The sequence below is a fragment of the Marmota flaviventris genome, chromosome 11 (assembly GCF_047511675.1).
Source record: "Marmota flaviventris isolate mMarFla1 chromosome 11, mMarFla1.hap1, whole genome shotgun sequence".
In the NCBI taxonomy this organism is placed as follows: Eukaryota; Metazoa; Chordata; class Mammalia; order Rodentia; family Sciuridae; genus Marmota; species Marmota flaviventris.
The window spans coordinates 71,410,994-71,424,179 of record NC_092508.1 but is presented as its reverse complement, the minus strand read 5'-3'; the positions used below and the strand labels follow the sequence as shown (position 1 = coordinate 71,424,179).

Below are 13,186 nucleotides of genomic sequence, written 5' to 3'. Positions count from 1 at the left end.
GGTTCGATCCTCAGCACCACATACAAACAAAGATGTTGTGTCCGCCGAAAACTGAAAAATAAATATTAAAAAAAAAAAAAAAAAAAAAAGGATAAACTCGAGTGAAATCAAAGAAAAAATATAAAAAGTGAAAGACCACTTCAGTAAAGAGTTAGAGATCGTGGGAAAAAAAATAACAAGCAGAAATCATCAAAATGAAGGAATCAGTAAACCAAATTATAAATTCCATAGAAAGTGTCACCAACAGACTAAACTACTTGGAAGACAGAACCTCAGACAATGAAGACAAAATATATAATATTGAAAGTAGAGTTGAATGTGTGGAGAATATAGTAAGAAACCATGAACAGAACATCCAAGAATTATGGAATAACATGAAAGGACCAAATTTAAGAGTTATCAAAATAGATGAAAGAGTAGAGATACAAACTGAAGGAATGCACAATCTTTTAAATGATACAATAGCAGAAAATTTCCCAAATCTAAAGAATGGAATAAAAAATCAAATACAAGAGGCTTAAAGGACCCCAAATGTACAAAATTACAGCAGACCCATCCCAAGACACATTATAATGAAAATGACTAACACAGAGAATAAAGATAAAACAAACCTTAAAGGCTGTGAGAGGAAAAAATCAAAATATGTATATATAAACCAATTCCAATTTCAACTGATTTCTCAGCCCAGACCCTCAAAGCTAGGAGGTCCTGGAATAATATATTTCAAATTCTGAAAGAAAACAGATGCCAACCAAGAACTTTATATCCAGCAAAAGTAAGTTTCAGATTTGAAGATGAAATTAAAACATTCCAAGATCAGCAAAAAATAAAAGAATTCACAACTAGAAAGCCTACACTACAGAGCATTCTCAACAAAATATTCCATGAGGATCAAATGAAAAAAAAAAAAAAAAGTGAAAACCAGAAAAGGAAGGATCTACACTAAAAGGACACTGAACTAAATCAGAAACTAAGACAAATCAAAAACCACAAATAAATAAAAATGACAGGGAATACAAATCATATCTCAGTAATAACCTTGAATGTTAACAGCCTAAACTTATCAATCAAAAGATGCAAGCTGGCAGATTGGATTAAAAAGCAAGGCCCAACAATATGCTATCTTCAAGAGACTCACCTCATGGGCAAAGACATTCATAGGCTGAAGGTAAAAGGATGGGAAAAAACATACCACTCATATGGACTGCGTAAACAAGCAGGGATTTCCCATTCTCATTTCATCAAAGTAGACTTCAAACCACAGTTAATCAGAAGATGCAAAGTAGGACATTTCATACTTTTTAAAGGAAGTATATATAAGCAGGACATAACAATTATAAATATTTATGCTCCAAACCATGGAGCATCTATGTACATCAAACAAAGCCTTCTCAATTACAAGAGTCAGATAGACAACAATACAATAATACTGGGTGAATTTAACACACCACTCTCACTACTGGACAGATCTTCCAAACAAAAACTAAATAAGGAAACTATATAACTAAATACTATAATCAACAATTTAGACTTAACAGACATATATAGAATATCTCATCTATCAATGAGCAAATATACTTTCTTCTCAGCAATACATGGCTCCTTCTCTAAAATAGACCATATCTTATGCCACAAAGCAACTCTTAGTAAATAAAAAAAAAAAACAGAGATAATAAAATTCTAGCAGACCACAATGCAATGAAATTAGAAATCAATGATAAAATTAAAAATACAAGCTACTAGAACAAATGGAGACTAAATAATACACAATTGAATGATGAATGGATAGTAGAAGAAATCAAGAATGAAATAAAAAAATTCTTAGAGGTAAATGAGAACACTGATACAACATATCAAAATCTATGGTACACTATGAAGGCATACTAAGAGGAAAGTTTATTGCATTGAGTGCATTCATTAAAAAAATAAAAAGTCAACAAATAAATGACCTAACACTACATCTCAAAGCCCTAGAAAAAGAAGAACAAATCAACACCAAAAGCACTAGAAGACAGGAAATAATTAAAATCAGAGCTGAAATTAATGAAATCAAAACAAAAGAAACAATTGAAAAAAAATTGACAAAACAAAAAGTTGGTTCTTTGAAAAAATAAATAAAATATATAAACCCCTAGCCATGTTAATGAAGAGAAAACTCAAATTACTAAAATACAAGATGAAGAAAAAAAAATCACAACAGACACGCCTGAAATACAGAAGATAATTAGAAACTATTTTGAAAATTTATACTCCAATAAAATAGAAAATATCAAAGACATCAACAAATTTCTAGAGACTTATTACCTATCCAAACTGAATAAGGAGGTCATACATGATTTAAACAGATCAATTTAAAGTAATGAAATAGAAAACTTATCAAAAGCCTACCAATCAAGAAAAGCCCAGGACCAGATGGATTCTCAGCCTCGTTCTACAAGACCTGATACCAAAACTAGACAAAGACACATCAAGGAAAAAAAAGTTCAAATCAATATCCCTGATGAAAATAGATGCAAAAATTCTCAATAAAATTCAAATACAAAAACATATTGAAAAGATAGTGCACCACGATCAAGTGGGGTTCATCCCAGGGATGCAGTGTTGGTTCAACAAACCGAGATCAATAAATGTAATTCATCACATCAATAGACTTAAAGATAAGACCCATATGATCATCTCAATAGATGCAGAAAAAGCATTTGACAAAATACAGCACACCTTCATGTTCAAAACACTAGAAAAACTAGGGATAGCAGGAATGTATCTCAACATTGTAAAAGCTATATATGCTAAACCCAAGGCCAGCATCATTCTAAATGGAAAAAAATTGAAAGCATTCCCTCTAAAAACTAGAACAAGACAAGGGTGTCTTCTTTCACCACTTCTGTTCAATATCATCCTTTAGACTCTAGCCAGAGCAATTAGAAAAGAAAGAAATTAAAGGTATACAAATAAGTAAAGAAGAACTGAAACTGTCACTACTTGCTGATGACATGATTCTATATCTAGAAGATCCAAAAAATTCCACCAGAAAAGTTCTAGAACTAATAAATGAATTCAGCAAAGTAGTAGGATATAAAATCAACACCCATAAATCAAATGCATTCCTATACATCAGTGATAAATTCATTGAAAGTGTAATTAGAAAAACTACTCCATTTACAATAGCCTCAAAAAATATAAAATACCTGGGAATCAATCTAACAAAAGAGGTGAAAGACCTCTACAATGAAAACTACGGAACACTAAAGAAAGAAATTGAAAACCTCAGATGATGGAAAGATCTCCCATGCTGCTGGATAGGCAGAATTAATATTGTCAAAATGACCATACTACCAAGCCCAGTGGAGGTGGATTTGGGCAGAGAACGTGGATTTCCCCAGAACGTGACTGTAGACGGCTGGTGTGAGTTCGGGAATAAAGAGTTGCTGTTTGAATCTACAAGCTGTGTGGTGGCTCGTGATTTGTGCCCAGCCAGACTGCGGCATTTGGCGTCCTGTGCGGGGAACTTCTGAAGCTTAGAGGTAAGTGAAATTTCTCACCCTTGAGGAAGAGAGAAAGAATGGGTGAACATTTCAAAAAACAATGTGCTATTGTTTTGATTTATTTTGTTTTTATTTCAAGTTGCCTGTTCCTAGAACTTTCTCAGGCAAACTGGGGAAAATGGTTGACTCAAGGTTTGAAGTTGTTCGCCTCCGAGCAAGAAAAATTGTTAGAGGAAAGAGGCACCCCAGTAAGACCAAGAACAGTTAGGGCATATGTTGATACAATACAAAAATGTAGCACATGGCCTTTTAAAGACGAGTTATTAAGTATATCAATGGGACCATCATGGTATCCTGTAGAAGGATTTTTCTTCAACAAGAAAGAGATGGCTAGTTCTGTTTACTACATTTGTCTAAGATCTTACAGACATCTGATTAATTTACAAAGCTAAAGTGTTAAAATATCAACCACTAAATATGAAATCAAGTACTCTTTACTTATTAAGTTCCATAAGGTAATATATTTAAACATTATGTGTGTTTTCATAAATTGGTAAATGGAAAAATGTTTAATATTGCTTTGTGTCTGTGTCTTTGCTAAAACAAGGTTACTAAGAGTTAAGATTCTATCATGTGTAATTTATATACAAAGGGTATAAGAAGTTTCAGTTGGGTTTCAATTATATTATTATAGTATCATAAAAACATGAAAGTCTTTCATCTTATTAAAGTGGAGTAATTTGTCTAATCAGAAATTTTATAAGAGTTGTTTCAAAATGTGAATTTATAAAAAGGGTTAACGGCTACAAAAGAGATATAAAAAGATTCAAGATGTGAAAATATATTTTAATATAAAGGTTAAAAAAAAAAAAGAAAGAAATGTTTCTAGATGAGATAATCTCTGTGTGGTAAAGTAAAAAGTTGTAAAATGCCATTTAAAAAGATTTTGAGGAAACTAGACTTTAAAAGCTTGAGAAAGGAAGAAAGAAGAAAAAGGTATTTGTACATGGCAGATTGAGACAAAGCTTCTCAATGGAGTTAAAAAAAAAAAAAAAGCCTTTGGTTGAAGGGCAGCCATGTAAACTAACATTAAAGTGATTTAAACAGAATCTAAGCCTCGTTTAAAAGAGTGAAGTTGTAGGTGGTGAAAAAGTACATTTAAAAGTACAGTATAGATGATAATTAAAAGGCTTTAAAAGGTTAAATTGAAGGTGGTTGAGATACCTTCATGGCGGAAAAAAAGATTGCTTTACTGCATCATTTAAAGCCTAGTTAATCTTAAAAGCATTACTTAAAAAAAAAACATGAAAATGGGAAGATAATAGGATAAAAGATATTTAGATAAAAAAGATTAAAAATTTGAAGTGAAAAACTTTAAAGACAGAAGTATAGAAAGTTAAAAAGAGAAAAGATAAAGAAGATGTAGAAAGATAGAAAAGATGTAGGAAGATAAGAATTTTAAACCCACAAAATAGGAAAAAAAAAAAAACTAGGAGGAAAATAAGCAACTAAGGGTAAATATACAAACCTTAGAAAAAAAACTAGAAGATAGAAATAAGATAAAAAATGGTTGAAAATATCAAGTAAGGTATTTCAGATAAAAAATGCAAAAAGCTAAGACAACTATTAGATACAGACATATACTTATTAAAGCAAAGAGGGAATTGGAAAGGGGTATATATCCCCCAAAGATAAACTTAAGATAACGCTTTTTACTTTTAAAATTTGGATTCATCAGGACTTAGTGCTGCGGAAAGGCATATGTATCCAAAAAATGTACATAAGCCTAAGGTACTTAGGAAAGATATTCTAACAGGACAATGGAAAGGTCCTGACCCAGTGATTGTCTGGAGTTGGGGTTTTGTTTGTGTGTTTCCACAGGGAGAACAGCAGCCGATTTGGATTCCAGAGAGATTAACTAAAACAATTTCTACAGATCGAAAAGAAGATGATTTGACTCAAATCCATAACAGCTGATATCCAGAGCTCCAGCTTGGCCATTCTTACATCTGCGACAGTGATTAACCAGTGATGCAATTTTTATTTCCTTGGCAGCGCACCCCATGTTAGTTGTGGTAGTGCTGGCATATCTTTGCTGATGGTGTCACCAGTGATGCAATTTTTCCCAAGGAGCCGTCAATTGGCTTGGTGTCGTGGCATTTCTGTATCCTCCTCCCTTTTGCTAGTGATGGTCTAAAATTTGGGGGCCAATGGCTGTATGCTGGACCGGTAGTCAGTGACGGATATGATCCAATTGCAGTGGTATCAACCTAAGACAGGAAGCTGACGCCTAAAGGTCAGTTTTCCGATGACGGGTAAGAACCATATGTTGAATTGGACAACCTACCAGGCACGGTCCTTAAGCCACATTGCTTGTTGTTTAATTAACCAGAAGGGGGGAGATGCTGGGAGCCATTAGCCAAGTAGGTATGACAATTTCCTTGCCAGCGTACCCCATGTTGCAGTGACATTGAATGTAGGTGACCTTGCTCAAGGACCAAGGCGGATTAGGGTGTTCCCGGTTTAAGATAATCGGGTTTAGGGCGTTCCTGGTTTAGGTTCCAGGTTTAAGGTTTAAGATTATTCCTGCTGGGAATAGGGCGTATCCTGCTGCCTGAGTTCCCATTGAGTTCTCACGGGATTCAGAGAGTATTTTTGGGGAGACAGAAGCCCAGTGGATGTGGATTAGGGCAGAGAACGTGGATTTCCCCAGAACGTGATTGTAGACGGCTGGTGTGAGTTTGGGAATAAAGAGTTGCTGTTTGAATCTACAAGCTGTGTGGTGGCTCCTGATTGTGTGCCCAGCCAGACTGCGGCATTTGTGCCCAGCCAGACTGCGGCAAGTGCTATACAGATTTAATGCAATTCCTATTAAAATCCCAATGACATTCTTCATGGAAAGAGAAAAAGCAATCATGAAATTCATTTGGAAAAATAAGAGACCCAGAATAGCTAAAGCAATCCTTAGCAAGAAAAGTGAAGCAGGAGGCATCACAATACTAGACCTTAAACTATACTACAGAAATATAGTACCAAAAACGGCATGGTATCAGCACCAAGATAGACTTGTAGACCAATGGTACAGAATAGAGGACACAGAGTCAAACCCACATAAATATGGTTACCTCAGACAAGGATGTCAAAAACATTCATTAGAGAAAAGATAGCCTCTTCAACAAATGGTGCTGGGAAAACTGGAAATCCATATGTAGCAAAATGAAATTAAACCTTTATCTCTCACTTTGCCCAAAAATCAACTCAAAGTGGATCAAAGACTTAGGCACTAGAACAGACCCTGTGCCTAACAGAAGAAAAAACAGGCCCAAATCTTCACTGTGTCAGCCTAGGATGTGACTTCCTTAACAAGACTCCTAAAAAAGTAAAATCAAGAATCAATAAATGTGATGGATTAAGATTAAAAAGCTTCTTCTCAGCAAAGGTAATAATTAATGATGTAAGGAGAGAGCCTACAGATTGGGAGAAAATCTTTTACCACAAGCACCTCTGATAAAGCATTCATCTCTAGTATATATAAAGAACTTAAAAGCTTAACACTAAAAAAAAAATAATAATAACCCAATCAATAAGTGAGCTAAGGAACTGAAAAGACACTTCCCAGAAGAAATACAAATATATGAAAAAATGTTCAATATCTCTAGCAATTAGAGAAATGTAAATAAAAACTACTGTAAGATTTCCTCCTCTTACTCCTGTCAGAATGGCAATCATCAAGAATAGAGGCAACAATAAATGTTGGCAAGGATGCAGTGAAAAAGGTACACTCATACATAGCTGGTGGGACTGCAAATTGGTGCAACCACTATGGAAAGCAGTATGGAGATTCCTCAGAAAACTTGGAATGGAACCAGCCTGACCTAGTTTATACCCAAAGGAAAATTATAGTGACATAGCAAAATCAATGTTTATAGCAACTCAATTCACAATAGCTAGACTATGGTATCAATCTAGGTGTCCCTCAATAGGTGAATGGATAAAAAAAAAATTGAGGTATATATACTCTATAGAATATTACTCAGCTTTAAAGAAGAGTGAAATTATGGCATTTGCCAGTAAATGGTTGGAGTTTGGAGAATATCATGCTAAGCGAAATAACACAAAATCAAAAGCTGAATGTTTTCTCTATATGCGGATGCTAATTCACAATAAGGCAGGGGCACTAGGGAAGAATAGCGTTACCTTAGATTAAGGGAGTGGGGAGGGGATGTGGGGATAGGAAAAATAGTAGAATGAAACAGACATTATTACTTTATGTATATATGTGACTACATGACCAATATGATTCTGCAACATGAAAATGAAATTATATCCCATGTATGTATGATATAACAAAGTGGATAAATGCATCCTACTGTCATGTAAAACTAATTAAAAGAAATTTGAGAATTAAAAAAGAATAAAACCAGATTTATTAGTGACCTTTATTTACTAGCATCAATAAAAATACTAAAATCTGGAATCTCTGGGGGATTGGTGCCACACTCACCTCTAATAATATCATTAGTGCTGGGAGGGGATGAAGCCATCATCTGCCAAAATCTGCAGCATTCTTGCCAGGTTTGGGAGTTCTGTAGAGAAGTTCCCACTACCAGGTCTGATTGCCATAGCTCAGGAAAATGATGCCATCATTTCTCTTGGCGTTGAATAAACTTGAAAAGATGTTTAAGGGTCCTATATGATATTAAGCCCCAGAAACACAATATTAGTGGTGGTTTAGACATGGAATGTAATAGCTAATAGTTTTGGAATGATGACTATGCTTTAGAAACTGACAGCACGATCTCATTTAATCCCTTTGACAACCTGTGAGATATAAGTATTTTTTATTAACTCCAATTTCACAGGAAGCCTAATCTTAGCAAGGTTAAAGAACTGTTCAAGATAAGGTAGTAAGAGGCATGACTAAGATTTGAATCCATGCAGTCTAATTCTTCAGGGAGAGAGTGTGTGTGCGTGTGTGTGTGTGTGTGTGTGTGTATTTATTTATACATCCACTGTGCTATAGGGCCACTCAAACTGGCAAAATAATTTCCTCACAAGTAATCTGTGTTCACTTTACCCGGCACTAGACATTTAATCTTCATCTCATACCCTAAAAGAGTGAAATCTGTGTCAACTTTTAACATAATCAAACATTAGCCAGGTGCCATGGCACACCCCTGTAATTCCAGGGACTTGTCAGGCTGAGAATAGAGGATGGCAGGTTTGAGGCCAGCCTCAGCAATTTAGCAACTGAGCAAGACTCTGTCTTAAAATAAAAGGACTGGAGATGTAGCTCAGTGGTACAGCAATCCCCAGTAGTGGGGAAAAAAAAAATCTTCAAAATTCACAATATTTTAAAATATAGTGAAAGACAGTCTCCAAGATACAGTAAAATGAGGATGATAGACATTGATATTCCATTCCCTTCAGATGAAATGACAAATACATATAAACATCATATCTCACTTATGGAATTTTTAGGAATCAATAGATTGTTTTTAATAACATTATAATGCTGACTGCCTTAAGTATATGTCCAAGATTCAATAAGTAACTGATCTTTACCATTAAAAATTTTGTTTAATGTATTATTCAAAATCCACATATCATCGAAATCCACACAAATTGTGGCTTTTCCCTTTAGCCTATTCCTTTATGTACCAGTTACTTACCTCTTATTTTACATTCACAGTAGTTTTGAAAGTTTCGTCTAATTTTCACAAACCATTTGTCACAATTTCCCTCCCTTTTTATAAGTGAAATTTTACTGCAAAATCTGTAGTTACACTATCAAAGGGTAATATTATGATTTTAAACGATATGATTGTGAAAGTACCCCACCAAGGCTTCATTACCACAAGGACACCACCACAGGTGGACAAACCAAACCCTTCAAGGGTTGGCTTCAAATCAGACAGCGAGGGCAAGGAGAAGGCGGGGAGAAGGGAAGGCTGGAAAAGGCAGTGCTTCATTCAACCCGATAAACGTTCACTGCGCCACTTGCCAAGCGCTCGAAAAAGGAAAAAAAAAAAAAAAAAAAGGTGGTTTTTCCAGTTGTGGCCCTGCAGGTTGGCCCCAGGGGGCGAGAGCCTGTGGGCGGCGACCCGGGCGCCAGGCAGTAAGGAGGCTGGCTAGGAGCTCCCTGTCAGCAAATCGAGGACGGCCAACCAGGGCCAGGCCTCCAGCGCCCGCTCTCCGCGCCCGCACACACGCACGCCCAGCCACAAGCACGCCGGCCGCCCAGCCGCAGCAGCTTACCCGTGGCGCCTCGCTGCCTCCCGGGGGGCAGCCCTTCAACGGCTGCCGCAGTCAGAGCACCACCCCGCGGTGGGGTACGTCGAGCGCGCCGGCTTCTCTCGGATTCCCGCAGCGCCGCCCCTCTCGCGAGAAGCCAGGAGGTACGCGTAGTGGGGCGGGGGGAGAGGAAGGGAGGGGCATTTAACGGTGGCGGCTGGTTCTGCGCCGGATCTGAGAAAGGGGACGGCGCCATTGTGCTTCGCTGTGGACGACTCTGCCACGCTCAGAGGCCTGGGACTTGGAGGAAGAAGGCGGCGGTGTGGTCGCTGCCAGCACGTCGTGCCCTATACGGTGGCAGCTCGGGAGCTGGGTAATATGCTGCCTAGCTCGGACTTCTCCCTCCGGCGGAGCGGGTCCGAGGCCAGGCCGCGGGTGGGGGAGGGGAGGCCACCAAGTGCGGGCCTGGGCATAGAGGCCGCCACCTCGCCGGATGGGGTGCAGGAGCTGGGTCCCGGTGCAGGCCTCCGCCGCCGGTACCCAGTAGACCGGTGTAGGAGTTTGTGACGGGTGTAGGACAGGATTGTGCGTCTTCCATTTGGACGCGTGGTGGGCGCGGGGAAGGCACTGGTGTCATACTTTGGCCCGGGGTGGCCCTCTACTCGGCTGGTGTCCGGAGGGTCCAACCGCGCCTTGCGAGTCTGGGGTGTCGCGAGTGAGGTATTCAGTGAGTGCGGTGTTGGCGGGGAGGGTTAGGGCTTAGCGAACCCTGCCTCGAATTGAAGAGACTTTGTCAGCCCCTTGTATTCGGTGAAGGGTCCTTAATTGACAGCTCCACTTCCTGAATATCGTGACACTTTTTATGGTAGATAATGTATTCTTCAATTGAAATACGTGGCGATATGTATTAGAACAGACCTGTTGGCCTAAGAAGTGAAAATATGGAAGGCGCGAGTAGTAGAATACTCTGATTTCGATGAAACTGCGTAGTGAAGATGAACGTAAACACACAGCAAAATACTACAGTTAATACTTTTTCCTTTGTTCCAAAGTCAATATCAATATTCAAAATCTGTGTGAGTAATAAATTCGTTATGACTGCTGTCTGATACTATTAAGCGTGGCATGTAAAATTGAATTTAGTAGGGACCCAATTTTTGTAGGACTTTTTTTTTTATGATTTTAAATCTCCCCGTTTCTTATGCCCATCTTTGCCAATTCTGTCCAGTATTGAAAGGTAAGGCCTTTGAGATGAATTTTTGATTTGAGGCAAATAGTAAACCATTATGAAAGCAGATAGCTAGTGTTAACTAGTGATTTTTATGAGGTAACAAATTTGTTTCAGAAATGGAGGATTTATTTTATTGCTCTTTAAGTATTTCATGAAGTAAGAGTGGTGCACTAGGGTAGGAAAACCTGGTTTGAGTCAATTTTTGTCATAATTATTTAATCTCGAGGTTTCCTCAGGAACATTGCAGTTAAATTCAAGGTCTGTATTACAAAGGTTTTTTTAGATAAGAACTTTTAATAACTATTCTTTTAACCTAAATGGTCAACTTGCATAATCTTGGGTTATTTTCAGTGTCATGATGGGTCAGGTGTCTTTATCCAATTTAGGGTCATGTGCATGCCAAGCACCCACTGTACTACAAAGCTTTACTCCTAGCCCAGGGTCAGGTGTCTTTAATAAGAACTCCTCCTATAATAAATTCAAGTGATGTCTTTTCTTCTGCCATGTTGATAAGAGGGCTTATTTCCCCTGTATGTTCTTCATGAAAGTGTCAACATGGACATGTCATCAGTGACTGTCATGTGTTTTTTAGGCAGCTATATATCCCATCTCTTACACCTCTTCATCTTGTATATGTTCAAGAATTGCCCACATTTTAAAATATTTTTAGCAAGTAATTTTATAGTGCAAAATTTATCAAGTAATGTAAAATGTTTTGATACTGCATACTTTATTTTCTGGCTAGTAGATTAGGGCTTCTCATTACAAGAAGGAGCTTGACATAGTGCTTCTCTCCACGGCTCACAATTTAGTCATCAGACTAATATATAAAGAAACTACTATTATTGTTTTAGTGTACTTTGTAGTACTGTGGTAGCATAAAGCACGGGTGCTTAAATCTTGGGGGGAAATTTTACAGGAAGTATTGCTTGAACTAAGATGTGAAAGATGGCTAGGACTTTGATAAGAAAACTGCAAAGTCATGATATGGTCTGTTTTAGGAAGTGACAGTTTGCTTCCCATAGCTGAAACCTATTTCCACAGATAATTAAGTACTAGTAATAAATTTTAAAAAAATAATATGAAATACTTAAGTGAAATGCATAGGTTTGCATCAAACTTCATTTCTAAGCAATAAATTAATGTACCTTTTAACAGCTAAATCATGAAATCAACAATGGGTCACATTAGAATGATTAAAATTAAAATGGAAAAGATTTTAAGTTCATACTAAGATTACTGGAATTCACTCAAGCAGAATTTTATTATAGGGAATTAATTAATCACAAAAGTTGCTTATTGTAAGATCAACCCAAAATGATTGGGTGTAGGGGATAAAATTACTTTATAATTGGAGAGTTGGCTGGGTTTTGGTTTTCTCTGATCTTCATTTCTAATTTTTCTGTTCTGATATGAACTTATTGTGCTCAAAGCCAGTTTTACCTGTTCTCAAATACATTTCTTTTGACTCTACTGGTTAAACTAGATAAGTTAACACGTAGTTTTAAAATCACTATTGCTCTATGCTCATTTTTGTCAACTTCTTTAAGAAAATGCAAGGTTTGAACCTTAAAAGCTGGTTATCACACGTTTCTCACTTTCCAGAAAGAACCCTAAAATGGTTTCCACTTCCTGAATGAAGATTGAAACATGACACCTACAGAGTAAAATCACTTCAAGAACAAGTTCTCTAATGTAGGAAACACCATAGTTATTTTTCCCATGGGGATGTTGAGACTTTTGGGGGGTATATTTTTATGCCATAAATTATATCAGCTAAAAATCAGGGATTTTTTTTTTTTTTTAAGGCCCCAAAAGTCCTTTGCTTTCTCTCATTTTGCCATTGTTATCTTCCATGTCTCCCTGTTCACTGGAATCAACAAATAATTTCTCATTAACCAAAAAAAAAAAAAGTTTTATCCAGGATCTAGTGGTTTTTGCTGTTGTTGTTGTTTGTTTGTTTTAAACAGAAGGATAAGTAAGTATAGATAAATAATGGAATTGTAACTCTTCTGGAAGATTCTCACCTATCAAAACACATTTATGTTTTGTGTGAAACTCTGGCCTTTGTGCCACAAATTTATCATATAGTAATGTTGTGCTCTTGGCAACTCATTAACTAACCTTTCTTAATATTTAAGATAAATTTTGAGTCAGAATCTGTTAGAATCAGATTTTTCACATCGAATAATGTTAGGAAAGTAAAAGTTACACTGTTAGGAAGCTTTTGTGCTGT

General features: G+C 36.9%; 2 protein-coding genes across 15 annotated transcripts in view; one reads left to right on the top strand and one right to left on the bottom strand.

The window, feature by feature from the left end:
* The window catches only part of Baz2b (bromodomain adjacent to zinc finger domain 2B), a 351,303-nt gene extending 341,472 nt beyond the window's left edge, over positions 1–9,831 (bottom strand). For all 10 annotated transcript variants that reach the window (XM_071619137.1, XM_071619140.1, XM_071619138.1 and 7 more), the window contains exons 1-2: positions 9,744–9,831; positions 7,990–8,174 (exon numbers count right to left, since the gene is read on the bottom strand). The gene's annotated coding sequence lies outside the window, so the exon portion shown is untranslated. The remainder of the gene's footprint in view (positions 1–7,989; positions 8,175–9,743) is intronic.
* A 91-nt stretch (positions 9,832–9,922) lies between these two features.
* Positions 9,923–13,186, top strand: part of Marchf7 (membrane associated ring-CH-type finger 7) — a 52,750-nt gene continuing 49,486 nt past the window's right edge. For all 5 annotated transcript variants that reach the window (XR_003583131.2, XM_027937941.2, XM_027937938.2 and 2 more), the window contains exon 1: positions 9,923–10,092. The gene's annotated coding sequence lies outside the window, so the exon portion shown is untranslated. The remainder of the gene's footprint in view (positions 10,093–13,186) is intronic.